The 20,575-nt window shown below is 33.1% G+C and overlaps 1 long non-coding RNA gene across 1 annotated transcript; it reads right to left on the reverse strand.

The window, feature by feature from the left end:
* Window positions 1-1,665: 1,665 nt before the first annotated feature.
* LOC126818942 (uncharacterized) lies at window positions 1,666-13,118 on the reverse strand. Its single transcript, XR_007679422.1, has 2 exons — window positions 12,906-13,118; window positions 1,666-1,908 (listed from the first exon to the last, which is right to left on the reverse strand). It is a non-coding gene; the product is annotated as an uncharacterized LOC126818942 (long non-coding RNA).
* Window positions 13,119-20,575: the final 7,457 nt, after the last annotated feature.

The following is a 20,575-nucleotide window of genomic DNA, read 5'->3' on the forward strand; positions in this document are numbered from 1 at the left end:
AAGTTCAAGTGGCAAGGAACTAGTCGATTTCGATAATTTTTGGCCCAAGACGTTCTTTTTTTTTAGTAACAGCACTTTGATTTTTATTTTGGCATGTTTCCAGTTTCCCAAAAATAAATACAAATCATGTCAAATTTTGATTTTACCGTTACTCAAGTTTGTTACTTTTAGTGTCAGAAACATACCACGTCATCATGACGTAATGGGTCATTAAATCAAGTGCTAATGTAACAAAAGTCCGAAGATACTATGACCTGTGACACTAGAAGACAAGATAATAGTTATTTACAGTAAAAACAAACAGGAACACCGTGAACACGGTGCGTTCACCCGATTAGATTTTATTACATACTTCGAGAAGTAATAAAACCTTGAGTAATAAAACCTTCTAGTAGTTTATCGAGGGCTGGCCATCCTTACCGCACGGTACAAATATTATCACCACTAGAAGCAACAAATTCCAGAACAAGCCAGAACTCATACCAAAATGGCCGCTTTATACAAATGAGTATTTAGGGGAATACTAACCCGAACCCTAACCCTAACCCTTTTAAGAAAAGTAAAACTAAATTAGACCCAAGTTCAGTCTTTTAAAAAGGGTTAGGGTTAGGGTTCGGGTTAGTTATCCCCAAAATTCTCATTTATATAAAGCGGCCATTTTGGACTCCGGAAGCACCCGAACCTCGATAAACTACTAGAAGGTTTTATTTCTACCGTGCGGTAAGGACGGCCAGCCCTCGATAAACTACTAGAAGGTTTTATTACTCAACAAATACCTTCTCGAAGTATGTAATAAAATCTAATCGGGTGGTGCGTTAACATGGCGAATTACGGTTTGGCGGTTTGACTCGGTAGCCGATTCGACTAGATTCCTTATTTCTTTCAATTCAAAGCAACTGTAGCCGTGACAGGTTTACGTGTAATATGGTTGACATAATACTATACTATACAATACAGTACTCGATAGACTAATAAAAATAAGTCATACTACCGGGAATCCTCGTATTTAAGCCCTGCCGTTATTAAGCCCATGGGCTAAATAACGAGTTTAAATTTCGAGTTTAAGCCCATGGGCTTAAATTTAAAATTTATTTTAGAGTGGTCTAGCTTTTAAATTTTCAAACCACATGTGAACTACAGGCTACGAGATGTTCTCCAGTCACACTCCGGTCTTGTATTGCCATTCGAGGACAAACTCAGTGACGACCCGTTCGAGGATTCCAGTTCAGACGAGGACATTGATGGGTAATGGATGCTCACCATACTAGTAAAAGCTAGCCCTGAGATCTGATTTGTAAAGAACTTTGAAATTTAAAGTTTATGGACAGTTTCTTTTTGTATTTCAGAACATTTATGTGACGGTGTATCACAGTTGTGTTGATGAATTTGATTCGTTCTATTTAAAATTATAAAAAAAACCCAAATGGTTGTCGTTTTTTCCTATTTCGAATTTAAGCCCTGGGCTTTATTTCAGAAGAAATATTTCATCACTGACATGGTCAAATTCGAAATTAAGCCCAGGGCTTAAATACGAGAATTCCCGGTACACTATACAATGCAGTACTCGACAGACCCTAATAATAATAAGTATGAATACGAAATCGAAATGACAAACAGTATTATTAAATATCTTTCTTGTAAAATGTTTCATAATGACAATAAAAGTGAAGCAGCATGATTCATTTATTGCATCTTCGAAACAGCAAATCAATTTCAAACTTTTCCTGATAGGAAGGAAATGGTAATATGTTGCGATAACTCTAAGCTTGGATGACATAACTCTAAGCGTTGGTGATGTAACTCTAAGCGTTGAAGTTCGTCAACACACAAATAGTAAGCTTGCACCTTGAATATCATCCTAGAATAGTTGGGCCCACTCCGTCAGCTTTAGTCAGCAAAACCACGACTCTAAAAGAAGAAAGGGGGTATGATTATTCAGTTTAGTGATTCATGATTATTAAGACGTTAAAACGTTGTTCCTGCTAAAGTCATTAATTAAGACATATGAATATTAAATTCCAGACGAGAAAAGTTACAACAAAACGACCCATGAAACAGATGCCGAGGGAAATTCTGTATTATTTTCATCAATTAAAATTGTTAACAGGTAGAAAACCATTAAAAATTCTACAAGGCTATCGGAGATGATCTTGCTCAAATCACTTCCAGATCTAGCGTGATCTGTCATATACTTTTTAGACACGTGCCGAACGAACGCACATTTTGCATTTTTTACGTCTCACGTTATCAGAAGCAGGCGACTAGGAGGTTGGCGTTTATAATTTCGTTCGCCTCACGTTGGTCGCACGCGCAGGCGTTATGTATCGCACTGGTTTAATCTCAAATTCCCTTTTCTGATTTCAGACTAGAAGAAGAACTTGGAGGCTTGTAATTTATACGTTTTGACATACCGGTTGTTAGACGAACATCGGCGTGACAAATTAGGGTAAATATACGTCTACGCTAACAATGGGATTCAGACAAAATAAGATCCGAGGCTAATTATGATAAAAAGAAGATGCTAATGATATTTAGTAAACTGACAACATGTATCTATTAACATGCAAGTCGTGCAATACATCATCTTTTTAGAAAAATCTAAAAATATACCTAGTGCTAGCTTATGGGGGGGGGGGGGATTCTTTATAGGATATTTCATTTATTCATATATTTCTAGTGGTGAGGGAGTATTTAGTTATATGTTTTTCCGTTGTATTTGTTTATTTATTTGTATTTTTTAGTCATATATTTCTTATGGAAAGGGAGTATTTTTTTTCGTAGTATCGGGGGGATAATTCGAACAGTTCCGAATATTTAGTTATAATATATCTTTTTTTGGTGTATTTGTTTATTTATTTGTATTTTTTATTCATATATTTTTTTTTCGTGGTATCAGATGAAAATTTAAACAGTTCCGAATATAACTTTAAAAATTAACCCGTTATATAAATGATTTCTATTTCTTTTAAACTATAAATTATTTCACAGTCAGAATAAATTTAATCACACCTCTGTATGTAAATTAATAATATGACGATATCTGTTAAATCATAGTTTAAAGTTTTTGACTTATTTCTCTCTTTGATAATAGAAATTATGGAATTTTAACCTACACGTTTTTGTGTTTTGGTCACGTTTTTAATCCAACAATGTAAATAAATCATTAATCTAAAAATATACGTTTTTGGTAATCATAGTTTGATATTTATATTTGTAACATATGTTTTGTTCAATTTTACATTAAATAAGGTATCACGTAATTGCATACGATATATGTAAGCTAACACTTGCGTTAACACCGAAGTTTAGCACATTGGTATAGTATAATTTATCACCCAATAATACATTCTACAGTAGATATCGCTTGTGTGATATATTTCATAATCTACTGCATCGCTTTACATGAATTTGATTGGTCAGTTGAAAAGGAACTACTTTTTTTTATTTTCAAATAACAGTTCATTTCTTATAAAAAGTAACTTTTTTTTTAAAAATGAACTATTGTTATTCAATTGACCTTGATGGAAACGCTGGGCCAATATAAAGGACTTTGCAATGGTTTACTTGCTGTCAAAAAATGATGTATCACTACGCCATGTTCAGTAAAAGTGAAATCTATAGCAAAGAATTATATTTATCTATTTGTGCATGTAAGAAGGGTATGGGTGATAAATAAAATCTCCTACTCGTCTTTTTTGATATCAAAAAATATCAACACTCGTTGATAAATTAAAAAAAACTTGGCAGAGTCTCGTTTTTTGTTACTTTATCAACTTGTGTTGATATTTTTTGATATCAAAAAAGACTGGTAGGAGATTCTCTATATACTCTCTTATAACATGGTGTTAAATATTTGTTATTGAAGTAAACATTAATTTTATTTGTGAATCAAAAAATATATATATATATATGATAGATTTCCCCCAGGACTTACATTTAGACAAATGTTAACAAGACGCATATTCTCATGTATTGATAACTATTTCTTTTAATATCTGTTATGATGCAGATATATAAGATGGAACATTAATCCCAGGACTATGTTTTTCTGAAAAGAAAATCATCCAAGATGTTCTTTAAGAAATAAACAAAGAAACACTTCAACCTTAGTTTCGTATTTCCTATCAAGTCACCCTACTTAAGTTTTAATTACCGCTATATACGTTGGATCACCATGAACGATTTTCACACAAATTCTGGTTAATGAGAGATTTTTATGGAATGCCCGATTTCACACTTTAGTATTTCATTATAGCGATCACGCGCGCATTCACGACCTTTGCCCCTTCTTGATGTGATCAGAACCAACTTGGTTCTAACAAATTGGCGATCTTGACTAATCCGAAACTCTCACAGCTTCATCTGCAAATCATGTTTTCTACATCATCGGGTATATTATTCATTTAAGACTTCCAATATTTTCGCCTTTGTGTTTTTTCGCGGTTTTGTGGTTATTTCTGTTCTAATTACTTGTTATAGCAGGAGCTCATAATAACCACCATCATCTTTTTCAATAAACGAATATACCCGAAGGTTATTTTGAAGATTGGGGCCTAAAGAGCGATTTTATTTCATTTCTATGAGTTCTTTTAATGCGGATGTTTGTGAATTAGATTTTTTGGGTAAATTTCAAGTGTCTAAAACGCATCATTTTTATCTATGTTATGTTTTGGACTAGGTACCACTTTATTATATTATTAATAAGAATAACTTAAGGAAAAGAATTTGTTGTGAATCACACATAATATTGCACATATACATATTTTTTTGATTATTTTTAATTTAAAAAATACAGCAAAACTTTTTTCAATTAATATTTCACCTGTAGGATATACTGCATACATATGTGATTTGTTTTTCAAAGACAAAAATTGTGTCTTTTGTAAAGGTGGCCGGGGTGGGTGGGCATGTTAACTTGAAACCTGTATCATAGTTTTTTTCAGAAATAAATGAAAGAAAGGACATTTTGGTGAATGTACTATATTAGAAATACGGAAACATTTTACATAGTTGTGCTCAAACTATTTAAATGGCACATGACGTTTTTATACTTACGATATATCAAAATTGAAAAATGAAGAGTTTAAAATCCGCCTCCATAAAAATGCACTCATTTAGACTATGCTTAATCATTATGCTATTCCTATATAAATCTTCTTTCAAAGGGGAATTATTTGTAATATTGTTTGAACAAACAGGGATTTTATTGATATGTCTGTAGATTGAATAAAGCAATCAGTTTTTATTTTAGAACTAATCACAGAATAATCATGGTGATGAAAGCAGTTCGACGTCAGATTGTATCGGCTAATGGGCAATTTGTAGTTTATGATAAACCCAATCATTTTTATCCCCGGGACAAATAAACAATCTGTGTGTTGGTTATGAAATATAAAATCCTCTCAATATGAATATTAGTTTTAATAAAGAGTATCGAATGACAGACAAAGAGCTTCTCCAACTCGTCAGCCAATAACTTGGTCCAGCCAACGCTATCAACATCAAAGTCATTGCCATATACATTTAATATGATTTATTGCTATTGAATCTTTTTGTTGCCCATAGGTAAAATTTACCAGATAGGAATTTGTATTATACATAAACCAGTGTAAGTAATCAGCCTTGCGGCCAACAACATCATCGTCTGCTCTCACAAGTTCAAAAGGGTTTTGGCGCGTCAATCCCGTTCCGCTGCTTGATAAATCATTACTCAGTCATCCAGCCTGAATTTTAAATAAGAGACACCTCGTGAAGGCCCGGGAGGGGTGGAGTCGAAGAGTACTTCTCTACCTGATCAGTCGTAAAATGTATTAACTCATTCCACTGTTTCTTGCCGCAGATGTAAATGAAGAATTATAAACAAAGGCTTTTGGCAATATCTGAGTCGTGCAATAAAGCAGCATAATATCATTAGACTGCTAATAAAGTTACTTCATCATCTCCTTGGTCTCTGCGTTGAACACTGTAAATCCCCCTTACCTTTAGCCAAGGGCAGTCTACAAACAAATTGGGACGACTAATCGCCTTCCAGTGCCCACTTGCTCTCCCAATCAGCTTCAATAAGCCGAAATTAAATTTCCCTTAAAGAAATTTTCCAACAGTTTTCATAAAAACATCAAATAAAGGACTGTTTAGTCACACGATATTGGAACCTTTGTTCTTGACCTTAAATATATCCATGTCTTTGTTTCCCTAGCTTAGAGAAAAACGTCTTCCATCTTTGCCAATTCTATGTACCGACATACGGTTACATTGCTTGCAAGCTTTGTACCACGTAAGTTCCAACATAGCTTGATCCATATTTTTCTTCTTTAACCACTTCCATACCCAGTGGAAGATTCTGTTAATCTTTAATAATCAGTCTTTCTATCTAGCGGTTGACTTTAATAAGTCATATAATCAAATAGACGATTTACAATGTATTAGTTTTCGCAAAGGAAGATACACCCGGATAGATAGAAAAAATTATCCAAATTTTTACCTTGACAAAACTAAACACGGATGACTATAATTACTTTTTTACGATCATAAAATGAATGACTATAATTACCTATAGATAGGAGTATAACCTTGGTCCATACGTACAGCCTTGCAACACTCGTAATGGAATACTAAGTTACTAAGTTAACTAATGCCCCCAGAACCCTGATTTCTAACTATAAACAAATACGAGGCTATCTTTCGGGCAATCTAGTGCCGAAAAGAAAATTGTAAATAAGAATTCAATGAAATTCTTACATCAATTTGAGATATCTATTATTATGTTCGATGATCGTCTTCGGTTTCATCGGGATTAAGGGTCGGTGCTTAAAAATGAACTCGGTTTGTTTTTATTTAAGGTATGAAACTAACAACACATTACCCATATTGCTGATACCCAGTCCGTTGGACTTTGATTGTAATCATAAATAAACAGAGAATATCTTTAAATTAAAACATTGGGCTGATATTGTATCTAGATTGTATTTTCACAAGAAGGATAATATATACATATATAATGCAAATGATACCATATATATTTTTCTGTGATGTATATGTGCGCCTTTCATATTTTGCTATAAAATTAGATGTTTATTTAGAAGGCAAATTAATGATAAAATTAGCATACTGTTGAAGGTCCAAGGTCTTTTAGGATAATAATATCACACTTAACGTAACAAATAGTCGTTCAGATGCGCATTGCCTTTAGGAGGACTGGCTATATTTCACCTTAAATGTCAATTTTACAATAGGATTTCTTCAGGAAATGTAATTGTATTATGGTATACATGTAGATCCTTTTATATGATAGAAATGGATTTGATATCCGAGGAAATGAGTGCCTTTAATGCTATTTTCATCTATAACCTTTTCTGAGATCCCCGTAGCATTCTATATTTACTATAACCAATCAGTAGTTGTTAATATTAAACCCTGTGTTACAGAAATAGTTCTTCTAGACTTACAAAAAAGGACAAAAGTACAAAAAATGATATTTTGTCTATCTTTAGTGATAATTAATTTGGCTTTGTTTACTTCTTCCGTTTTATCCTTGAATACTTCTCAGAGGTCGGATTTCTTTATAAGGAAACTTGGAAACGTCACTGCAAATGTTCCAAAAAGAATCTTGTTCAAAATAGTATAAAGTTAATTTGCTTTACGGCGGTTTGTTATGTGAAGATACAGACTTATAAAATATATTATTAGATTTACGTTATTTTATGATAATAAACATTCTCTTAATATACACGACCCTCCTAACTAAAGAATAAATATACACCACCATCCCACCTAAAGACTAAATATACGCCAACATATCTAAAGACTAAAACCTCGTCATACCTAAACACTAAATATACATCATCATATCTAAACACTAAATATACATCATCATATCTAAACACTAAATATAAATCACTATCTTACCTAAAGATCCCCATCTATCTAAAGACTAAATATACATCAACATCTTACCTACCGACTAAATATACACTACCATCTCACCTAAAGACTAAAGATTAAAACATTATCATCATATCTTACGACAAAATATCAATCATCATACCTAAAGATTAAATATACATCAGCATTCTACCTAAAGACTAATATACATCACCAACCTACCTAAAGAATCAATAGGCATCATCATCTTTCCTACTGGCTAAATATACATAATTACACCTAAAGACTAAATATACATCAACATCATATCTCAAGACTAAATATATATCATCACATCTCAAGACTAAATATACATCACCATCCTACCTAAAGAGTGAACATATATCAACATCATCCTACCTAAAGACTAAATGTACACCATCATCCTACATAAAGTCTAAATATACATCACTATCCTACCTAAAGTCTAAATACACATCACTATCCTGCTTAAAGACTAAATATATACCATCATCATTCCATTATGAAACTCACGAATATTTCTCTCTACATATATATTTAATGGATTCCATTTTTATTTCTTTAGTTAACTTGTTTTAGTACCGGGGATGAAACTAATTAAATAATTAAAGTTTAATGAAGAAGAAATGTTTAATCGCAATCCGTTATCTACGTGGAGTTGCTACAGCAATAGTACCAGGTGTTCCATAAAGAGTATACCTAAGCAGTTACACTTTTGAGGGGCTATAAATTGATTTAATATCCAGCAGATTATTTGTAATGTAATTAGGATTCAATATTATATTATAGTGTATAATTCAGTTTTAATAAAACCACAATTTTCTTAATGTAAGAAATAATTGACAATAAAAAAAAACATTTGAAGAATGATTTTTTTAGCCTTCGTGATTAAGGCTTGGCTGAACAACTCTTAAACGGCGTGATTAGTAGAAAGGTAACCTGATTAACATTGGCTGTACCTCATCAAACCGATTCTATTACTGCTAGAAGCTAAATAAAATAATTATACGCTTTCAAAGTCGAAATTAATCACCCAGAAAAAAATATTAATATTTCTTCACAAGTTCCATATGGACTGATCTGTCTTTCAGACGACGTTTCTGACGAATTTAATATCATTTTGTTGAAGCAAGGAATTGTCAGGAAATATGAGAACAATAATTTTATCTGGGTAAATATTTATCTACGTGAATAATGCATTTCTTTTTTAAATATTTATATGGATTATTGTATAAGCGATAGGATGTTCCTCGAAATTCAAACCAGTCCAAATATAGGGATATTGCGATACCGTAGAATTTCTGTTAGTAGGTGCAGGAGAACCGCACTACACACAAAACAAAACCGATAAAACAAATCTGCGGACAAGACAAACCACACAGACATTGCTAGAAATAAACACCACATATCAGATTAAGGGAATGGACCCGGGGGCCGGCTGGAACCGTATTAATATATAACTCTAGTGTTGCTTTTTTAAATTACTTATTAACTCTGGTATTGCCGAATAAAATTATGTAAAACTCACATTGTCTTTTTGGTGTGGTTTTCCGTATACACATTTTACAAATTAAACTAAACATCACAGATTCACGCTTTAATATGAAGGTGGCTTTAATAGCTGCTTTGATAATTGATTATATTAACACAAGGTGAAATGTTTTGGATACACAATTACCGAATTTATTATAATGCGACACTTCGACGAGGAAACTATCGTCTTTATGAATCTAGGCAAATCAAAATTAATCTGTCTTTACTCATACTTATTGTTAATACGCACTAATTTAGAAAAATAAATTAGTTGCAATCTAATTTAAGACATTGAGATTTAAAACGTTGTATTTGACAAATAGGGAGGTTTGTAGTTAACAACAACTCGTAAATGTGTATAATGTAGCATGTTTTATGAATTAATAACAATATTGTTACTTTGCTTTTAATAAACATAAATGCCATGCTATAATAATCCAGTTAATGACTAGGAGTCTTATGTTTGGTTTAAAAATAAAATATCATTGGATGGCATAATTTTTTGGGTTAGTGGTGGGGGGAATAGTGGTATACGTCTGTACTGGATAAAGTCAATGATGCGATGTGCCGGATTGGGTATTACACTGTCAGATCAACTTGATTCAATATTTTGACCTAAATCAAAGAGGGTTATCCATCTGAACGCAGTCCATTCAGCTATCTCATTAACGCAAAACAAAAATCATATTTAATCTGTGCGGCCATCCGATGGTTAAACAGAGAATCAAGTGTATGTATGGTGATATCAGTTAAACCATCTCATCTGGACATCTAAAACAAAATAGACAGCTTGTATTACAGTTGACTATTATCGTTTGTCGTCTTTGCCGTAGGACATTGCATTTTTTCTCATGGTGTATCATGCTCCCAAAACAAAGCCGGATAATCGAATCTTTGACTTTCAACACTAAATTAGTAACCTCAAAACACTGCACAGTCTATCTTCCGGCATTTCTATATCTTGTCACATATTTTCAAAATAGCGTGTCCAACCATGGTCTACTGTGTGCAAAGCTATAAAAACAAAGACGGGTTATGGAATGTTTGACTTACGACACTAAATTAGTAACGTTGGACAGTTTTTTCTTCAGGCAGCTCAATGTATTCTGACATATTTCAAGACGGAGTTTCCGACAATCTGTCCGATAATATTTGTTGTCGTTGCGAATATAATAAATAATATTACGTTCGCGTGAGTTTTCTAAACACTCATTAAATTATTTTTATGTGTGTGTAATCCCATTTTTCATAGTTTTACTCAAGTAATTAAAATCAGTTTTTTTATTTTTGAAAGTCATTTTATCTTATCTTTCTGTTTTTATTACTCCAGCGTTGTTCATCGTTGTCATCAAGCACTGCTTTGGAATTGTGAAGATTACATTGATAAAATTAGTTGATCTCTTTCCGTCCTTTTACGGTAAAGTAAGCATTAAAAACGAAACTGAAGCGAAATTAAATGTTAATAATAAAGGTAAGTACTAAATATAGTCTTGGAATTATGGTATGTAAAATTATTTTAGTTTGAGATAAATTTGAAAATAGCAGTATGGACTCTTTAATAGAGAGTTCGCGGCAATGCCAATGAGGTCACGTCTCCTTAATTCCCCAGGTTTCTTTCTTCGCCATCTGGATCTTAGCAGGTAGATCACTTAATCTTCTAACTTTACTATTTAAATCCACAATTTCTTGCATTTCCAGAGTTTAGTGATCTATTGGTAGATCATTTACCCAATCTCTTAACACCAGCTACTGAACCACTCGACATTACGACGAGGAATTTCAATAGGCTTCTTAACAAGCCTTGTTAGAATCAGGTGTTCCTTAAGTGGTTTTTATTTTATTGTGTACGAATGACCCAAACTTGATACTAACTACTTGAAATGACCACTTCGCTGACCAAGTAATGGACACTACTTTGATGTTATCGGCAACATGATGCACGCGTTCCGTATCCCGTGGGATCGACTTGGCATCGCGTTCTTCATTTAAATCAATTAGTTCAATATACGATTGTTATTTGAAACAGCATCTTATCTGGCTACAAGTAATCTTTTGTTTAGCAAACAGTCTAGATCTATTGTTCTTCCACATAATCGTGTTTTCATTGTTACCTGATGAAGATGTTTTCGTTAACTACATCTTCATGCTCATCCCCCAAGTTGGTGGTTGCAAATGTCTTAAATACTTTTGAAGTAAATAGGCGTGTGTAACTGTTATACAGGAAAACCGCACAGCGATAAACAGATAAAACAAACGACAGTAATACACGTTCGGCCCAAAAACAAAACAAAAAAAAAAATTTTTTTTGCGGGTTGCCCTAGACTCAGACCTCTGCCTGCATTTTGCGCAACGCACGGTTTGTCATTAATCGGGCAACATTTCATTTCCAAATCTGTGCCCACCCCCACCAACCAATCTACTTTGCCAGGGCGGGAGAGGTGTGTGTGTGTGTGTGTGTGTGTGTGTTGGGGGGGGGGGGGTAACGAAGGTGTTTGTGTACGAGTGGGACGTAGTCTAAAAGATGATAATACATATACTATAAATATATAGCCATTTCATTCACAAAATAATCATCTCTGAATTCAACTTTCAGACAACATTCCTTAATATGTATTCTTATTAAGCTGTTATTCTGGTATTCACTGGGGGGTTTTCTATAGTAAACCACAGCTGGTATGTTAATTCACATGGATTTGAACATGACAGCCAAACGATTAGGCTATTTAACTAACTGCTAAGATTATATCATTAGTCTTTCAATGTCGGTCCTCTCATGTCTGTCATCATTCATATTCTTCAGTCCTTAAAACCATCCCCAGCCTCTTTACCGCCGGATACATTCTATTGTGGTCAAATTTCCAGGCTAATTTGTCGTCAATTAGAGCATGTAAACCTAATAATTTTCTCGTTATATACGACGTATTCCTCTGTAACCGTAACTCGGTTGGCCAAGGCTACCTTACAAAAAAGCCTCTACATATCTGCCCGGCCCCATACTGCGGTCAGCGTTAGATCAAAGGTTTAGCACGCGGCTTGTGGCCCTAATTAATATCCAGGTAAACCACGAGGGTCGGTTTTTGTCTGTGCGTTTTAACATCTTAAAGATAAATTGTACGTCTGCGGAGTGAAAAAAAAATAGTCATGTTTCATCGCAGAATGGGAAGACATGGCTCATATTGTGAAGTTTTTTTTAAACAAAATCTGATAGATATGGGAAAATAGCCGACGGGGGATAACTCGTCCCATTCTCATATTACCAAATATGCTTTTATGTGGCTTCTTAAGCCGACTTGATGCTCGTAATTATGGAAGAAAAGCGACTTTCAAATTTGACCACCCAAACGGCTCGACTTTACGGCGCTTCAGTATCGCTAACTTTATCTTAAACACATAGGGATCGACTTGAAGTTAAAGTCTTGTATTGCGATGGTGCCTGGGGCATGCACCCCTAATAAAAACATCTTACTTACTTTGTCACTAGTCTCTTCTCATTGATTTATAAATCCCGTCACTATCATATGATACGTATCCAATGTTTTGAAAATAAATTAACTCCGCCATTTTACACTTTGTTGTTGCAAAACGTGACTTGGCGGAAGATCTGAGGCAGACGATCTCCATGTCTACGTCTACTGCATCAAAGATGAAAGTCAGACAAACTTCAATTTAAAGTTATAACCACGGGGAATATAAACAATAGAATAAGAATTATTAATCAGTTTCCTCAAGGAAATTTACAAGAAAGTGATTAATGAAATGCTATGCCATTGGGGGAAACGCAGACTCCAATCGCGCGTGTGTATCGTCAAAATCCTAGGGCTAATTTTATTATATATGTAAGTAAGTATATATCTTCAAAATCTTGCTAGTGAATTTTTCATCCAAACCAATGACCAGTGGCATTTTGAAGAGCGCTCAGATCACGTACAATGTAAAAAAAAACCCTCAAAAGGTCAGGGCATTAAACAGATGACCAGTAGCTAGGCCTATAGCAAAGATCAATTCATCGGTTAGCGATCGTAAAAATTCATTTTCAATCACTTGTTGACAGCTGTGCATTTTAATTTTCCATCTGGACCCAATCAATAATTAGCAACTAGGTTTAATAATATTATGTTAACTTTATTTAACATTTATTTCAGGTCGATTTCCACAATTTTAATAAACATTTAAAAAATGATAGTTAAACTGAATGAGAAGTGGTATTTGGTGTTCCAGATAGCGTAATCCTTCCTGGCTTGTGCTCGACATTCGCCTTGACAATGGCCATATTAATATGCAGTTCTGAAGATTATTTAAAGACACGGACAGTATTATTAAATGAATACAAAGATAACTAAAAAATCTGAATTTGAACTCAAAGTTGATAATATTATTGTTGAAGTAAGAGAGGGTAAGGGGATATTTCGATTAGTTAAATTGGTACTTAAGCAAAGTAATGATATTAAACATTTGTTATCTCTGTGTGTTCGTGTTGGTCGTGTGTCCTTACTGTCGATAGTTACAGGTGGTCAATCACATTTCCTCCACAAGTCTCATAAAACTCTGTTCTTTGACATTGCACCAATTTACGCTGATTGAACCATTATAGTTAATAAACTGGCCTAATCAGCATTAAGTGTTAATATTTAAATGTTTAATTGTTTTGCTGAAAGAAATCGTTTATTGGTAGGATATTTCTAAATGAAATCGATGTGTTTCACATCTCTTCGAAACAATATTTCTCTCATTTTGGGACTACGGTATGTATTTTTATTGTCTACGGTTACGTGTTCAATAAAATGATGTATAATTAATACCAGACGATATGTGCATTATATAGAACATAAATATCGGGTAGGGGGGATAAGCATAGTAAAATACAAATTACATCTAAAACACACCTAAGACAGAAATTCAAAAATAAATATCTAGACTAGGCTAAAAAAAAAAACACATTCACGAACATGGGTACAAAGTTTGCCTACTTTTTTTTTTCTTTTTTTTTCTTTTTTTTTTTTAATATCGCAGCAGGTTTTGGCACTATTTCACCACTGGACAGAATGAAAGACACAGAATTATTAAAAGACACAAAGTTTGGACACACAACTTATACAAAGGTAAATAAAACATTTCTAAAATCGATATATAGTTCACATAAATGTTAAAGGAACTAAATCCTCTAAGGGTGTTGAATTGGGTTAATCTGATGAATCAAGTACAGCAAGTTCTGTATAATACAACTGTTGTTTTGAAATATTACTCGGAAATCAGTTTGTTATAATTATAATTTTAGTTTCGATTTTGGAACACAGAATCAAATACAGTAACCGTCTCAAAAGTAAATAGCCAAATCAAACTTTATTAAATCGATACTTTTATTTTTTATCCAAATCGACCAGGCCTTGTCATTTTTTAATATAAAAAATATGGGAAGGAACATAAATAAAATGATCATGAAAATTTTATGTTACCTTTTTTATTTATACTAATAATAATACATTCTTATATTTAAATTTAAATTTCAAAATTTCTCTCTGCTATATATTTTTATTAAAAAATACTCATCTAATGGCTAAATATTGCAATTTATATATTATTCAGCCCAGGCAAATTAAATATTAAGTTAATATTTATGATTTTATCGAGCGAAAAAAAAGTATTTTTTTTATTTACTTTGAAAAATCCATTTCTTGTTGTTTTGTTTTCAATTGTAAATATTATAACAAAATATTTTCTTCGATTGTTAGCTGAAAATAAACTTTTAAATTTTACTTATCAAGGGCAGTGAAATTCATTTTTATACTGAAATTATGATATTTTAATAAAAATGTGCTGGTGACGACGGTTTCGGTTTTGTTATTATTACCATTTTATTTTATTTTATGTCTTGGGTTGCTATATGCCTGTAAGAAATATATATTTCCTGTGATAACGACTCATAATGTAGCAGTATATCTTTTCTATCTATTCATCATGCCCACATCATCTAATCAGCCTACAGCAAACAGATCATCGGTTGACTTCAAATTGCTACAGGCCCTTTTCCATAGGTATTTATTTACACATGATTAGCTAGTGAAAGGTAGATAGAGTTCATTTCATATTTTAAACGCCTTTGTTTATCCCTCGTAACATATTTAGTATATTAATATAAGCTGATATCGGCGTCAACATGTCTATTTCCCCGTTTAATAATTTCCTTATGAAATATTTGAATAATTTAAACAAAAACCCTTTGTACCTAATTTATTTTCAGTTTCTCCTTGTATATTCTAATTTGAAACTGAAATAAATTTTAACAATTGAAACATACATGTATTTATTAAAACATTAATTGCCAATTCTTCATAGAAAGAAGAAAGTGGTGAATGTTTTAATTAAAGTAATTGGTTAGTTTTAATAGTGTCAATTTGATCCACTTTCGCCAGACCGGAAATACGTTTTACATTTTTTTTTAGAGTAGACCATTAAATTTAACTAAGTTTCTCTTATTGAGTGGCATCGACGGAATCGCAGCCAAATAATAACCAATCCGATTTAAATCAGACGACAGCTACGTTTCGTTTCGTTTCGTTTTATTTTAAATTTTATTTATGTACTCTATATTGAAAAAAATAAACGAACAAAACGATAATTAAGTTCAATTTTAGTTTAGTTGATTTTCTAATAAGAGGTATTTCATCTGCTGATTAGCAATTACATTTAGAATCATATTTTCAATACAGATTTAAGTAATTACCTCCCGTTTTATCTCCTAAATCAGCCATTATTATCAATATAAGGCATCTTCACTGTAGAATGTTGTGCCACAAATATTGCTCTGTAGAAAACATCAAACATATCAAGGAATTTAATCATAATTGTTATATTTCTGAAATCACGCCTTTTAACCTCAGGGCCATTTCTCTTTTGTTTTAAGCCGAACCTTTGAAGTTTAACATAAAAAGCTAGTTAGATCAGATAAATACATTTATGATAAATTTCATAAACTAATACAAAGATGATGACTGTTTTTCACCGCCATCGGACGCGAATCAATGTACATGTGTCATTGACTAAGTCTGTTTCATTTCTAAAAAATAAAGAATATTCATTGACTCAACAATTAGGTAGCTATACAAACGGTATAAAATGTATATATATATGGCATTTGTCTTCTCAAACAAATTGTTGTGGTTTAGATGTTGCTCATCTTGTTGCAACCGTTTCCCTAATTCCGAGCCGCAGTGGCTCGATGGGTATGGTACTGACTCACTAACGAGTGAATCCTAGATTCGGCCCCGAATGGTACTTGTTGGCATGCACGTAAAATATCCATGAGAGATGCAATTCCATGAAGAGTTGGTATGCGCCCTATCAATATACGAAGTCGCGCGTCAATTATTTGCCTAGTTTATTGTCGCTTTTAAGTGGACGAAGCTAAGGCGGAAACGCCACTTTCCAGGCAAAATGTTCCTAAATTAAAAACAATTAAAAGTAATCGCATCTCTTGGCTATGACCCTATCCTCTTTCCCAATTTTGCACAATTATAGACTGCACTTTTTAAAATCTAAATTGAAACAATTTCAATATATTTCGATACTTTAAATAGACACATATAACCCGAGACATAACCAATCCGTCAAGCCATGTATTTATTTCTAAGCAGACAATGAGGATTATTTGTAGTTAATCGAATCTCCTGTGATAATTCCAAAGTTAAACGCTTAGTATTTGCTGGTTTAAGTTGTTTAATACCGAGTCAAAAGCAGGAATTAGCTTTCTAAAATTCCACCTTGGGACAAATCTAAATTACCCAATCATTAACATCTTTGGGGGTGCCAGTCACACACATGCAAATTAGCTGTCTAATAATCCATAAAGCTAACATCAAAGTTACACCAAGCCTTGCGTCTTTATCAATTTAACATCACATCTGGCATGACATATTGAGGTAGCTAGGAGCAAGATCACACAAGACCCCATACAGATGTAATCCCCTCCCCCCTTAAACCACGAGAACTAGTCCTACCCCGCCCATGTTCCTTGTAATACCACATGGAACCGTAAGCCAATCAAAACAATAGCAGAAATGACGTCATAGTATCCCTTTCATATCATTAAATATTAGTTCGGCATTTTAAATGCAAATAATTCCAGTGTTTAAAAGAGTACTAATAAACAAGGAATTTACCTAAAAGGGCGCATAACCTCCACAAACCAAATGAAAAATTTATCTATTACAACATATAGTATTATTATGAAGCCATATAGGTTTGTATTAAGTTTGTGAAGACTAATAATGCCGTATATTCAAATTCTGCCCGTGTCGTGCAGAATATTCCTATAGATAAATTCATAAACTCATATATTTACAATAATGCCTTTACTGGTCTTTATTTATCACTGCCTCGGCTGTAACAACAATGGTGTTCTAGAATGAAATAATATCAATTTTAGTGAAATATTCAGCATATTAATACTTTCCTACTGTCGTATCCCGCAGAAATACCAACGTAATTTTTTCGTTTGGAGAATAGTTTAGTGATAGACAACAATAACGATTCATTGCACAGCGTTCCTGTCAAACAGATCTGTCTACAATGTATAGAGGAATCGAGCTAAAATGGTAGAAACATTTTTGAAAGATAACAACCAAATCAAACGCCCGCTTCCCTTTTGATTAAAAAAAAAAATTTAAACGAACACTTAATACGGATCTTCACTGTGCATATGATGAGTTGCAGAAAAAGGCTATGTCGAAAATCAAGATATTTTACGCTGCAATAGTCAAGAAGCTTTAACCTCTGTCTCAAGAATTCAAATAAGTAGAGTATTGTTATTTAGAAGATGGTAGAAAATTGATAGCCCTATTATATAAAGATCTGAAGATTTATAATGATTCATCATCTTCTGCGATACTTTTATAAAAGAGTCTTGCTTCAGACAACCTCTTGAATACTGAGTAGTGTGATGGACATCGTCTTATATTTCCTTTCCAATTAAAAATTCTTGTATTTACTTGAAAAATCTTTTCTTGAGACAAGCAAGACATCGTTCTCAAGATTCATTTAAGCGGAAGAAAAACATTTTAGTATGTGAAAGGCGTGTAACTGGGTGTGAAGCTACCAAAATACACGACGATTTCATAGACTCTGGGATAAAATAAGCTCGTTCGGGCGACTAATGCCTTTTGTGGAAGCAAGACAAATGAGTCTCTTCAGTTCATGCTAGACGTCTCCCTCTATTCTTCTGTTTCCAATTGCTGGAAAATAATTAAAGTGAGTTGATAAAGAGAAGGGGGACGATCTCTTCACTGAAAGAACACCTGTAAATTGATGACGTACAAGTTCCCAGCTCTCAATATTTTTGGGCCAGTCTTTCACAAAGGGCACACACTTTTTATTCTTTAGATCTTGTTTCGGAAACGGAACGAAATTTAACTAATTTATATGTATGTCTTCTCTCATTTCAGTGGTTTTCTTCTATACGTCTATAGATAATTTAAAGCTCCTCAGGCTGCCAGTTGACCAATTCGTGGATCTACACAGTGAATATATTAAGACGATATCTGCCCTTTGGCTAATTTATCAGTGATTCTTAAATAATTGGATTTACTTACTTGTCTCATTTTTAAAGAATAAGGATTCAATGTCAAGCTATTATATTCACTATTTTTATTATATATTTTTTTTAAATCCATTGTATTCCACTTCATTTCATCCCAAAACTTGTAATACGGGAATATGAAAATAATATGGATCTTTAACAGATTCATATTTTTAACGGCTTTCCATAGTCATTTAGTGGACATATACATCTCCGTATCTATCTACTCGTAAAAAAGTACACCAACAACGGTGTTCAGAACCGGACTATATAATAATTGTGCTGTAAGCAATCGACTAAATTCACTGGAAGAGCATTGGAAGATGAAACATTGATTTTTCTATTTAATCCCTAAAAACGACATGGCGGCTTGTCGGGTCTCATAAATACGCCCACCAGCTGCAAAGTTGCCCGTGTTCGTTCTACAAATCCAACTTATCACTAATGTTCGTCGAGTTTTCCTCTCTGTGAGGAATTTACAAGGATTTGAACGTAAATGGGTGAATAACAGAATTATCTGCTTTTGAGAGTATCTTTTACAGGACATTGTGAATGGAAGACGGACAGGAGACAATTACATTTGTATTGCATTGCAATAAAGTCATTCCTTCACTTGAGTAGAATTCGACACACTTGATAACATACAATTATTATGGAGTTCAGAGGAGACTTACTCCAATATTCTTCAAAGAAACGTTCTTAAACTTCCGGTCATTTCATTAAAGTCATGTGCCACAATGCCACGACCCTATTCCTGACACCTTTTCTATAGCCATTTTGTTGGAAAGGGAGGGGGGTATTCAAACAAACTCCTGGAAGATTAAAATTTGACTACTTATTCTACAATTACTAATAATCTTGTTGTCCCTAAACAACTAAATAATAAGGTGGTTGGGATGCAAATATTGACCCGACTTTAACCGGAACGATTTTCTCAGACATTGTTAACACACTATTCTGGAAAATGTGTCATCACAGATAATATAAACTTTGTTGTTCCTAAATTGGAACAAAAGGCGGAAAATAAACAGAAAACAAAAAACAGAGTTCTATAACAACTATATGAACTGCGTAAGTGTTGCTTCAGAAATCATAAGGTTAACCTTACTAATGCATGAAACTCATTACAATTTACAGTTATATGACCTTGACTAGGAAATAGTTTGAGACCGACTTGAAATTACAAACACGGATTAAATTTCAACATTGGTATTTCAATCAATATTGATGTTGTTATCTAGCCGTGAAAACAAAAGGAACTTTTTAAAATCAGTACACGATTCGTATATTGTATGGTTTCGGGTGCCATCTGTAATGAACACAGAAAGACATATCCTACAAGACATATTATCCTACAAGATAATGCAGAAGTAATCATTAATGGCTGATCCACAAGCGACAAAATAATAATTTTAGAAAATGTGTAGAATGGACTAGGCAGGCATAAACGACTGAAGTTCAACTTGGACTGTTCAAGTATTTCACCAAACATAATTGATTAGAAATTACAATTTAAAAAAAAAATCAAATAAAATTGAAGATAATTTGAATATGACCTATATTAGATTA

Source organism: Patella vulgata, chromosome 4 (assembly GCF_932274485.2).
Source record: "Patella vulgata chromosome 4, xgPatVulg1.2, whole genome shotgun sequence".
Taxonomy (NCBI): Eukaryota; Metazoa; Mollusca; class Gastropoda; family Patellidae; genus Patella; species Patella vulgata.